We start from the raw sequence: 13933 nt of genomic DNA on the forward strand, positions 1-13933 counted from the left end.
ATTTTAGAGCAAAATAGTTCAAGTTCGGAAGATTCTGATACATGCGAATGTGTTGGAAAATGTAATTGTAATTATTCAATTAATGTCCTTACAAACAATGACAAAGATCTTTTAAAAAATTTAGATTCCATTAAAGATAAAAATATCCAAGAATTGTTGATAAAACAAATGCTTAATAAGAATGAAAATTCTGTTTCAGATAATACAAAAAATTTTAATTTAAAAGACATATATGAAAGATTTTCTGAAACAAAACCCATTTCCATGCAAGAACTTCAAGAAGAATTAAAATCAGTTAAACAATACATAAAAGAAATTAAAGGCAAAATTATAACTCTTGAAAAGGGAAAAAATATTATTAATTCACAAAATAATTATAATAAAGATGAAAAGGTTATCGAAAGAATTATAAATGATCAAATTTCTCAAAAATGGAATACTCAAATAACTTTAGTAAAGGATAATTTTAAAATGGATATTACTGCTCTAATTGATAGTGGTGCTGATATGAACTGTATACAAGAAGGTATATTTCCCACTCAATTTTATGAAAAAACTTCTTCTAGGCTTACTGGAGCTGAAGGAACCAGTTTAAAAATAAATTATAAAGTTTCCGATGTTCATATTTGTAACAATCAAGATTATTGTTATAAAACTCATTTAATTTTAGTAAAAAATCTTACTTCTCCTTTAATTTTAGGAACACCTTTTATTACTAAATTATATCCTTTTATGGTTCAAGATGATGGAATTATTACTAAAGTTTTTGGAAAAGAAATTATGTTTAAATTTTGTGAACCTCCGTCTTATTCAACTATTAATATTCTTAATTATAAAACAAAACAAGCAAATTACCTTATCAATGAAATTAATGATTTTCGTATACATAATCAATTACAAGATAAGTATATTCAAGACAAAATTATAGCTTTAAAACAAAAATTTAAAAATAATGTTTGCTCAAATATTCCAAACGCCTTTTGGAACAGAAAACAACATATTGTCAAATTACCTTATATTAAAACTTTCAATGAAAAAGATATTCCTTCAAAATCAAGAGCTATTCATATGAATAATGAATTAGAAGCTCATTGTAAAAAAGAAATTCAAGATTTATTGGACAAAAAATTAATTAGACCTTCTAAATCTCCTTGGTCTTGTTCAACTTTCTATGTTATGAATGCTGCTGAATTAGAAAGAGGATCACCAAGATTAGTTATCAATTATAAACCTTTAAATAAAGTTTTAGATTGGATTAGATATCCTATTCCTAATAAAAGAGATTTATTGAAAAAACTTTATGATTCAAAAATATTTTCAAAATTCGATATGAAATCTGGGTTTTGGCAAATTCAAATTCATGAAGAAGATAAATACAAAACAGGTTTTAATGTTCCTTTTGGACATTATGAGTGGAACGTTATGCCCTTTGGTTTAAAGAATGCTCCTTCTGAATTTCAAAACGTTATGAATGATATTATCATTCCTATAAGTAGTTTTTCAATTGTTTATATTGATGATGTTCTTATTTTTTCAAAATCTATTGATCAACATTTCAAACATTTAAATCAGTTTTATGATTTAATTTATAAAAATGGCTTAGCTGTTTCAGCTAAGAAAATGCATTTATTTCAAAATGAAATTAGATTTTTAGGACATAACATTGTTAATAATACTATTAAACCTATTATAAGAAGTTTAGAATTTTCTAATAAATTTCCTGATGAAATTATAGATAAAAAACAACTTCAACGGTTTCTAGGATGTTTAAATTATATTCATGATTTTTTCAAAGATTTAGGAACTCTTTGCAAACCTCTTTATAATAGATTAAAAAACAATCCAGAACCTTGGACTCAAGAACATACTAATATTGTTAAACTTATAAAACAAAAAATTCCTTCTTTACCTTGTTTAAATTTACCACATCCTCATGCTAATATCATAGTCGAAACTGATGCTAGTGATATTGGATTTGGAGGTATTTTAAAACAAAAATTATCAAATTCTTCTGAAGAACAATTGGTTCGTTTTTATTCAGGTGCTTGGAATAATACTCAAAAGAATTATTCAACTGTTAAAAAGGAGATTTTAAGTATTGTTTTATGTATTACTAAATTTGAAGATGATTTATTTATGAAATTTTTTTTATTAAGAATTGATTGTCAATCTGCAAAATCAATTTTAGAAAAAGATGTTAAAAATATTATTTCTAAACAAATTTTTGCTAGATGGCAAGCATTGTTGGGCAATTTTGATTTCGATATTGAATTTATAAGAGGAGAAAGCAATTCATTACCAGATTTTCTTTCTCGTGAATTTTTGCAGGGAAAATGAGTTCATCGTCTTCCTCCAAGATTGAAGACAAGAAACCAGTTAATCAAAAGCTTGTTCCTTTCTCAAGTCAAAATCGTTTTTCCCCATTAACTCCAATTGCAAAAAATTCTCAACTTTATTCAAACATGCTACAATCAAAACTAGCTACTCCAAACATTTCTCCAGTTCAATCAATTAGCCCTTTTTCAAAACCTATTCCTTCTGAAACACAAATTTCAACAAATCCTAAACCTACAAATAAAGCCCCTTATGTTCTCAATCCAAATCTCTTGAAAATCCAAATACTTGAAGATTCTCAAATTCTTAAGCTTAATCAAGGTTTTCATGTTCTTACTGAACACCTCTTTGGTCGAGGAAAAACCTTTCATGAAAACTCTTACAAATCTCGAGAATATTATCAAACCATTCTACAAGAATCTGGATCTGTTCAGATTGATCACTGTTCTAATAATAAGGAAGGATCTATTGATTTTAGCAAAGCCCGAATTCTTAAAATCATTTCTCCAGAAAATTGGTCATCCAATATTTCCTTAGAAAAACCCCTTTATCAATTCCCTGCTTATCCAAGATATTCATATTATGATTACCAAGAAGCTTGGACTAAAGCATTTTTTCTTCGAAACTATTCTCATTCATGGTTCATTTTCTTTGATAAAAATTTCAACTGTGAATACCCCAGATGGTTTGTCAATTGGTATCGTTATATGGGACTTGTTCCTATTTGTTTACCCACTGAAATTCTCAAAGGATTTTCTAAATTCAAAGAACTATTTATTCAACAAATCCCAGAATTTGAATATTTGTTACAGTTCACCATGTTATTCAAAGTTCCATGGATCATGTCCTGGACATTCTCTTATCAAGAAGCAACAGACTTAAATCCCCCTTGGCTCAATAGACAATTTCGTCTAAAATGGTGGGATAAAGTCACAATTTCTCAAGCAAACGAGCAGGCTGTTTTCAATCATTATCAATCAATGTATAATCAAAAGCCAGAAATTGAAGCGAATCTTATCAAGAGTCTATCTTCTCCAGATGCTAATCTTATTAGCAAAATTCGTGCCGCTGCAAATTCTTCCCCTGAAGATCTACAACAATTACTTCAAGAAATTCGCAATTCTCCAACTAATTCAGAAAATTCTCCCACATCTGTCAAAAATAATTTTCAAGATGCTCAAGATCCTTTTGATGATCCATTTGCAGATTAATTAAATTTTATTTTGGTGTTATACCTTCAATGTAAGGTATTCTTTCATTTCGTATTTCACCCTCCACCCTTGGTGTCATACCTTTTTAGGTATTTTGCAAAAGTGTTTGTTATTCAAGGGGGGGTAGTACGTGTTATCAAATTGACGTGTTATCAAATTGTGTTAGTATTTATTCAACTGTTATCAAATTTATACACTGTGTGAGTACATCAATTATCAAAAATATTATCAAATCTTCTGCAGAGATAAGATGCTAAATTATTACACGAAAACAAACAACTTTTACAAAGATGAAAGAAGATGCTCCATTATCGCAAAAGAAGATTTTCCATTATCAAAAAATGACAAAATATGATGCCAATTTGTCAAAAGCTTTAGAGTTTTGTCTGCCACATCTACACTCCGACAAATGCAAGTTGATTCAATAATTCTCAAGATTGATCCGGTAATCCTTCGGTTTCCCGTTTCAAGATATTTCAAGACTCCAAGACTCCTATATATTGAGGAGATATGTTTTAATTAGAATCATCTCTGGGTTCTCTAAAAATTTCTCTCATTTAATTTCTCTCAAATGTTTAGTTCATGTCTAAGAAAAGTGTTCTCCTATCTACTTCTAGATGTTCAAAATCTTTAGATTTTCAAATCATACTTGCTCCAGACGGATGCTCTGATTGTAATTTAAAAGAAGGTAATATATAAAGAATTTTATTCAATTGTTGTATTATCTCTATGGCAATCTCATTTCGAGTTATTCTAACTATTAATTCTACAAAATTTGAAATTTTTGTTAAAATAATACTCGCATTTAATAATAATCAAGTTAATCAAATTCATGCTTGAAATATTTAAATAACTTTTGTTCTTTTATTATTCATCATGTCTGATTCAAAGATACAAGCTAATCGTCATTATTATTGTAATCAATTAAAAGCTTTACAAGTTCTAATCAATAATCATAAGTTTATAAGCAAAGACAGAAAACAGTTTTATAAAATAATGTATGATTTTTATCATCAAAAAATATCTGAAACTACTTGTTAATTTGTTCCGCACTATTGGTATCAAAGCCGTGTTCTATTTTTGATAGTTATGTATGATATTTCTGTTTGTTATTTAATTAATTTTTGTTTGAATAAAAATTTAAAATTTTACTCAAAATTTGATAATAAATTATCATAGCTCACACTTAAGTTGTAAATGCTGGGGATTATTAGCATCAAATACACATTACTGTTTTGGTCAAAAATTAATAAAATAATTTCGTAACCAAATTAGTAAGTGTGGTATGATGTTAAAAATGAGATGTTAAAAGCTAGGATGCTTAAGATTCTTCAAATACATCAAATATATTGGTCGTGCCCTAGATCCCGGGAAAAAGACAATAATATTCAGAAAATTGTTTGATAAAATTAATTCGTTTTATGGTAAAAGAAAATGTATTTGGAATATTTGGGATAAAATAGTGTTAAAAATTATTAATAAATGATTTTACGTTAATTGGTAACAAAATACTCGAAAAGGTATCAAGATACCACATAATATCTTGATAAGTTGACATGAAAACAAATGAACAATCAAATAAGTATGCAAACAATGTTGTAATCATTTAATCAATTATAAATAAATGCAATGAAAGCAAGAACATAGTGATGTAAGGGGAAATTCCTTAATCCTTTTGGGTCGTCAGCATAAAACCTCAGGAGGTGATAAAATCACATGCCTTTGAACTTATGTTAAATCAATAATAATAATTACATATGCTACCTGATCTTATAAAAATGTGATTTTGCTCGAGTGTTGAAGAATTAGAGAGGAAGAAGAAGTGAATGTGTCTGCGTGCATATGATCAACTAGTCTTTTATACATAATGATAATAACTAAAATTTCGTGAATATTGAGATTCTCCTGGATCCTTTCTTGACCCGACTTTATCGAAGGTCTTCAACGTTCTTCAAGTATTGACCATGTGTTATTGACTTGGTCTATTTCTTTTCCGTTAAGCCTTGATTCCCTACACAAGTTCTCACAGAAAATATAGTGGCCAGCCAAGATATTGAATAAATCCAAGATCTTGGGCTTGCCCGGGATGTTAGTTCAAGTTCAAGATATAATAAGTCAAAATTTATACCTACAACAATTGCCCCCAAAAATCTTTAATCCAAGATTCTGGTGATTGGAGATTTCTAGGTGTGAAATTTTCTCATCAAGTTAAGATGTGGCATGGAGCCACTCTCCAAGACCGATCCTATCGGTCTGTTTATTTAGGAGATTTGAATTTTTGAAGGGCCATGAACTTTAGAACAGAGCCTCATATAAATTCGAGCTACTACCTTCATTATGCTACGATCGTAATGAAGACAATTATAAGGGTCATCGTTGGGTATAACATGAACTACATGATAAGAGTATGTAGTCAAGATGTATTTGTTCCTCTTATTCGTTGAGAGTTAGACATATAAGACCTTACTAAAAAAGTTGAACACCATATGAGATTTACCGGGATCCATATCTCATGTTCAACTTGATGTTCGAGACAAAGAAATAACTGATACCACACCTTAGTAGCCCATTGCTACACGCCAACTATTATCTATGTCAATCTCTAATGAATCGTGTGCAAGTGGGAAATTGTTCGATCTATATGCTAAAGAATCATTATTGAATGGTATTGTTGACACATTTTCAATATTTTTTATTAATATGATTGGTCATAAATAATCAACTTTGTATTTAATCATGAAATAGTTATTGTATTTTATAAGTTGCAATTTTAATCATTTATTATATTTTAAAACTATATTTTTAGTCTTTTAGTTTTGGTTTTTATTAATTCAAAAAGGTTTTTAGCTCCAATGTAAAGAATGAATTAAATACTAGTTCTTTTTTAAATTAAAAATAATTTATTTATATTACTTTTTTTAATCTCATAAAAAAAAACTTTTATATACGTATGCATTTGTGGAAACTCTTTATTCTTTATAAAATATTCTAGATATTAGTGCTAAATATATTTATTAAAGAATTGCGCTATGTTGTATAAAAAATTTAACACCAAAATTTGTGAAATGGAACATGTGACGATCACATGCCAAACAACTTGCACTACGTGTTAGAAAACTTTGTCGAAATTTTCCCCATCGAATATTGCGATATTATTCGCTGTCTTTATTTACTTTTCTTTTTGCAATATTTTATTTCCTTTTCCATTTTCTTGTATTTGCCAGCCTGGAAATGAAAGCGAAATAATGACTATAAAAATTTAATGAAAGCAGAGACTAAAAAAGAACAAAAAAAAAAGTTTCACTACCATAATAAATCAAATTGACAACAATACCCTCAACCTTTTATCAAATTTTCACATATTACCCTTCATCCCCACCGGTGAACACCTCCAATTTCCCGATACATCAACTGCGATAACCGGAAAATAAACCAAACCTAATCAGAAAACACGTGACGTAAGCAACCACTAACGGCCGCCGGAACAACCTTCCTCCTCCCTCTAGCTTGGCGCCATATTTCTAACCCCCTGAGATGCAAACACGTTTGATTGTTTTTGATCGATTGATAGAGCGATGTCGTTTTTAATCTTTTTATGGCGTTAGACCTTGAGGATTTTCGATGCTCTAACCACTGGATTTTCACGAGCGATCGCCTCCCGTCCGGCCGCCTTGTAATCGTAGCTACAGTCATGTCGATCGGAATACCGGTGATCGGAACAGAACATCTCACCGCATCGGCACCTAAATCCCATCAATCCGACTTTTCTCCGACAACCCGAGCATCGATTCACTTCACGCCTCTTAAGCCTGTTGACGTCGTCCTCCGATGACTCCACCGTCTCCAAACGCGGTTTCTGAAGCAGATCCGGCCTTTTCGGCGAGCTAGCCGAGCTTGATCTAGAGTCAACGACAACAACGGTCTTCGGATCCGATCTGTCCGGTGACGATCTATGCTCATCGGAACCGGTTATCTTCGACGTAGCTGTGGGGATCGACGGCGTACACAAGGTTAGAGTTTCAGGAACCTTGAGCTCCGTCTCCTCTTTCTCTCTTTTCTGAGCCATAGCAAAAAGAGAAACGTTGGTGGTGGTCCGGCGGATGAAGGAATCGGGGGGGGGGGGGGGGTTTAGAGAGAGATAAGGGTGTATTTAGAGAGAGAGAGGGGATGAGAGATGGGGGGATTATCGTAAAGGTTGTGATTTGTGAAGCAGAGGTCGATAATGGTGGTGATGGAATATGGGGCCCAGCGCTTCCATTGGAACGCGTATCAGAGGTTATGATGAGAATAGGAAATGACGAAAAAGCCCATGTGAGTTGTGCTTTTCCGAGTAGGAAATGAGGGGTATTTCATCAGCACTGACGTGTTACATCGACGACTATGGGAAAACGATATAGCGCCCAGCTGAGCTGGTCATGTGAACCATACACGTGGATATACACAACATATAAAATAGAGTAAATTATAGGTTGGATGATACCACTCTTCGTTTCTTATTGACTAAATTACATAAATAATCCATGTAGTTTGTTCACATTCGTATACTTGGTCTAATTTTAAAAATATTGATAGGATATATTTTTATGGTTTTAAAAATGGGAAATGATTTAAAATGGTAATCATAAACTTGAAATTTGCTCTTTTAAGGTCATTTTTATTTGTATACAATAATCAAACTAAATTTTAATTTTGTTTAAAATTACGATTTTTATCGATTAGAATTACAACAAATACTATTGTTGTCCTTGTCACGACTAACTAATAGCCTATTATAATAATTTTTTTTTCAAACCACAAATTAAAATACAAAGGTTTTTACCAATTAAAATGGTAAGGTCATAAAATAATATGTCCTTGATGATTATTGGCTGTGGTTTGAAAAAAATGATTATAAGGTCATCCACATTAGTGCAATATCATTAATTTTTTAATTGTGTCACATCAGCTTTATAATGATTACTCACATTAATGCAATAACATTCATCTTTCAAAAGTGGTCCCCACCGCCACATCAACAAATAATATATATATATATATATATATATATATATATATATATATATAAACATTTATTCAATAATAAATAAACATAAATTTAATTATTATAATATTAACATTTTATTTAAAATTGTCCCATTAAAAACTAAAAAAATATTTTATATATCTTAAAATATATATTTACCTGAAGGTGTTAGAAATAATATGAATATAATAATAAAAAAAGAATAAGTCCAATATTTGCAAGCCTTTCTAAACTTGCAATATCAAATCTTAGGTGGGAATGAAAACCCATTTGCAAGACCCTTGTGGATGGTCTAAGAGGTTTTTAGTTAGATTTGGTAAAGATAATGATGGTGTTTGTTGTTATTTTAATCGATAAAAATCGTAATTGTTAGTATTTTAAAATCAAAATAAAAAAGTTGATTTCCGTATAGAATTAAAAATTTAATTATCTAAAAAAAAATATATTATTGGCTATCATTTTAAGTCATTTTTCCTTTTAAAAAAAATACACAAAGGCATTTTTCCTTTTAAAAAAAATACACATAATTCAAAAAGTCTTGTTAAATACATATTTTTTAAAAAGTCTTGTTAAAAAAGTCTTGTTAAATACATGTAAGGGATCTATTTAAGTTAATATATATTTTAAAAATGGTTATTAGTTTATACGATTAAAAATATTATTAGTTAATGTGATTAAGAAAATATAAGTTTTTAAAAAATGTTTGTATTAATTCAAAAAAATTTAAGTTTTAAGTTATATATATATATATATATATATATATATATATTAATATTTATTCAATAATAAATAAACATAAATTTAATTATTATAATATTAACATTTTATTTAAAATTGTCCCACTAAAAATTAAAAAAATATTTTATATATCTTAAAATATATATTTACCTGTATTAGAAATAATATGAATATATAATAAAAAAAGAATAAGTCCAATATTTGCAAGCCTTTCTAAACTTGCAATATCAAATCTTAGGTGGGAATGAAAACCCATATTTAAAACTATTTAATATTTTTGCATATAATACTTTATATATATATATATATATATATATATATATATATATATATATATATATATATATATATATATATATAAAAAGTTGTTGGATCTAAAATATGGTTTATACTTTGCTTTTCTAAGCATTTATTGTTTTTGGTCTTGGGCCGAAAACTGTATTGGGTTTTGTTGTAGCTTGGACCGAAATCACATGTGATTTCGGTCTGGGTATTGGGTTTGGGCCTTGGGTTTTAGTCTATATATATATATATATATATATATATATATATATATATATATATATATATATATATATATATATATATATATAGTGTAAGAGGCGTGTTTGAGTGTGTCTAAGGAGTAGAAAACGTTCAAGGGGCTGCCATTGTCAAATACTTGGAGTTCTAGAGAGAGAAAGTAGAGAGAACGTGTATGTGTGTGTGAATCTTGTGTACATAGATCATCATTGAATATGATTGAGTGCATTGAAGATCCATCTTGTTCTTATTCTTCTTCTCCTCCATTCTATCTTGCATCATCCACTTGATTGGGATTTCGCACCATCAAGTGGATCGGATTGATACATCAAAGCGATTTGGGGACTTACAAGTGGTATCAAAGTTTGGCTCGTATCAATTAATTTGGCAAGATATTGAACGTTTTTGGACTTTTTCTTGAAGGTTTTGGCATTTTTGATTTGTTTTTGAAGAAATATTTGGTGTTTGTTCTTCGTGTTCTTCATAAAATTGAGTTTTATATCGAGTTTTGCACTAAAAACATTGAAAAATCGTGTTTTTGGTTGTTCCCAGCGAGACTCCGGTGACTATTTTCGGTCAGCAGCTAGGGTTTCCGAGGTGTTTGCGGTCAGAAGCTCGTTTACGGCCGAAAGCGAGGGTTCTCGGTGGCGCGTCTCGGAGGTTCTCGACCGAAATCGGATTGCGGTCTGCGAGGTTTGCGGTGGAGCGTGGCTTCACAGGTTTTCGGTTTCGGAAGGTTTTTGGTGCGCATGAGTTTACGGTCAGCAACCCTTTTTGGACAGCGGGTGCGAGTCTTCTCGATCTGGATCAAAAGGCCTTGCGATTTCGGTCAAAAATCACATTTTTGATTTTAAAATTTTCGTTTTCGACCCTAAGCTTCGTTTTTGATAAAATAACCTCGTTTTTCGATATTAAACCTTTGTATTTAGTCAAAAGGCCACGTATTCCGTCAAATACTCTCGTTTTTGGTCAAAATTTCTCGGTTTTGGTAATAAAAATTTTCGTCTACGGTCTAAGTTTTGACTTTCGATTTTTGACTTTCAAGGTTGACTTTTGACTTTCACTTTTGACCTTTGACTTTCAAAGTTGACTTTTGACTCTCAAGTTTAACCTTTGATTTTCTCGTTTAACTTTCAAGTCTTCACGTTTGACTTTTCGGTTTGACTTTCAAGTTTAACTTTTTAAGTGGGGTTGGCTAAAAAGACACCCCTTTTTACCATATAGACACCCTAATTTAATTTTGAAATATTTTAATTGGTTGAAATTGCATTGTTTTCTGAAAAAGCTGATTATAAGTAGTTTCATGGAGTTCGTTACTTTTACCATGTGTCATTCTCTTAGAGCTCCTAATTAATGATATGTCATATGTCACTCTATTGTTTCTCTATTTTAAAAATTGCCAACTGTACACTAAACACTTTAACAATAAATAATAATTAACAATAAAGATAAACATTCTAACTTTATGGAGTTCGTTACTTTTTTTTGTATTTAAAACACAACTTATTAAATAATTACATTATATTAAAACATCATAATTAAAATAGATTATTCTAAATTATAAACATATCTAATTACATAACAATACACAATTAGATACCTAAAACATAAACTGAAAACCGTAAACACAAAGCTTAGTGAGTTCCCCCAAAATACCTCATACCATACAATCATACAGTCAAGCATATATGGGTGCTTGCAGTCCCCTTCGGTCTATTTCAACCGGATACAGTCAAGCATATACGGGTGCTTGCAATCCCTTCGGGTCTATTTCAACCGGATACAATCAAGCATATATGGGTGCCTGGAATCCCCTTCGGTCTATTTCAACCGGATATTGGGTCTATTTCACCCTTACCACTACCACATAATCTCATAACAAAAGAATCACAAAGACATCAAACATTTACAGGCATAAAAAACAATTACCACAAAGACAATCATCATAATACAAGCATAACTTAGTGGGCCGACATTGGTGCCTTCGACCCACAGATACAGTGAAGGAAACTCACCTCTCGGTCGATAATCAACTATTGTTGCTCACACGATCAGCTACACCGGTGTTACTCCACCCAAGATAATAATGCAAGGCAAACCTTAAAGTCTACCCTCCAAAACCAAGACTTGACCAAAAGTCAAATCTGATCAAAAGTCAACGTCTAGGGTCAAAGGTCAACTTTCCCCTCAGTCTACTCTCACGTCGTGACCACTAAGGCTCACGTCATGAGGATGGACTCGACCCGGACCCACTCAGCGAGTCGACTAAGTTTCACTCATCCAACAGAATCCTCAGATTGAGACAACCACCTTGCTCACGTCGTGAGATTCCATTTCTCACGTCGTGAGATCGGTTCTGACCAACTTTGAGCATTAAGCTCACAATCCTTTAAGACATACATTGGGACTTTCCAGAACACCTTCCTCGACCCTAGGACCATAAAAATCGTTTATTTTCAGTCATGCATGTCCATGCATGACTTAGACACTAACTAGGTCAAAAGAAAGGTATTAAGATCTCATGCATGTTAAACAACCCTACCATGCAAAGAAAGGCTCCAAAGCTTAGATCTAGCATGCATGAGGCAAAAAGATAAGAGATTTATGACATATAAATGCTCAAAAGCTCATCAAGCCTAAGAGGTAGAAGCTAGATTGCCAAAATGAAGCACCACAAGAGCCTTCTTCCACTTTAAAGAACCAAAAGCCTCCAAGTAAGCTCTTCAAGATCACCAACAATGGCCAAAGGTCTCAAGGAGGTCGAATTTAGGGTTTTCAGGGGGATAGAGAGCGAGAGGGGTTGAGGATGGGCAGCCCAAGCCCTATCATTCCTTTAAATACTAAAAAATTAGGGTTTTGGGTCATTAGTCCTGGCTCACGTCGTGAGACCTTATGGATCACGTTGTGAAGTTCGAAAATACGGGTGAAATAGTTAATGGTCACTCTCATATCGTGACCACTATGGCTCACGTCGCGAGCCTCCTAAAAAATGTAATTATTCAAGAATTTAAGTATCTCAAAGTTTCAGATGCTACAATTCTCCCCCACTTGAATCAGACTTCGTCCTCGAAGTCCGTTGCTGCAAACAAATCTGGGTAATGCTCCTTCATCTCATCCTCAGGTTCCCATGTCTACTCAGAACCCTTGCAGTGCTGCCACTGTACTTTTACCAACTCAACAACCTTGTTCCTCAAGGCTTTCGTCTTCCGGTCAAGGATCGCTACCAGTCTCTCGATATAATTCAGACGATCGTCCACCTGAATATCCTCCAATAGAACCACTGCGGAATCAACAACCAAAAATTTCCGCAACTGAGAGATGTGAAATGTTCTATGGATCTGAATGAGCTCCTTGGGAAGATCCAAGCGATAAGCCACCCGAGCCAAAACCTTGAAAGGACCGATGTACTTGGGGCCCAACTTGCCCCTCTTCCTGAATCGGATGACACCCATCCAAGGTGACACCTTCAGGTGAACCATATCCCCAACCTGAAATTCCAAGTAGTACCGATGTCTGTCTGCGTAACTCTTCTGCCGACTCTACGCTGTCTGAAGTTTACCCCGAACCTGCTGAATCATCGCGGTCGTCTTGAGTACCACCTCGGTGCTCCCCATGACCCGATGACCGACCTGTCCCCAACATATCGGGCTCCTACACTTCCTCCCATAAAGCATCTCAAAAGGAGGTCGATCAATGTTGACATGATTACTGTTGCTATACGAAAATTCTCCTAACGGAAGATACGTATCTCAACTACCGCTAAAATCCAGAACACATGCCCGCAGCATAATCTCTAATGTCTAGATGGTCCGCTCACTCTGACGATCCGTATGCAGGTGAAAATCCATGCTGAAGTGCAGTCGAGTACCCAACTCCTCTTGGAACTTCTTCCAAAACCTAGAAGTAAACCAGACATCTCTGTCTGAAATCGCCAAAACCAGCACTCCATGCCGTGCCACAACCTCCCTGATATAAATGTCAGCAAACTTCTCCGAAGAGAGACTCTCTTGAATCAGAATAAAGTGCGTGCTCTTGGTAAATCGATCCACGGTGACCCAAATCGAATCCACTCCGCGCGCTGTCTGAGGCAACTTCGTAACGAAAT

General features: G+C 32.6%; 1 pseudogene; it reads right to left on the minus strand.

Annotated features, from left to right (window-relative positions):
* Positions 1-6821: 6821 nt before the first annotated feature.
* Positions 6822-7680, minus strand: LOC145120130 (zinc finger A20 and AN1 domain-containing stress-associated protein 5 pseudogene; annotated as a pseudogene).
* Between the last annotated feature and the right edge of the window lie 6253 nt (positions 7681-13933).

The sequence above is a fragment of the Lactuca virosa genome, chromosome 6 (genome assembly GCF_052849685.1).
Source record: "Lactuca virosa cultivar CGN04683 chromosome 6, Lactuca_virosa_CGN04683_v6, whole genome shotgun sequence".
Lineage (NCBI taxonomy): Eukaryota > Viridiplantae > Streptophyta > Magnoliopsida > Asterales > Asteraceae > Lactuca > Lactuca virosa.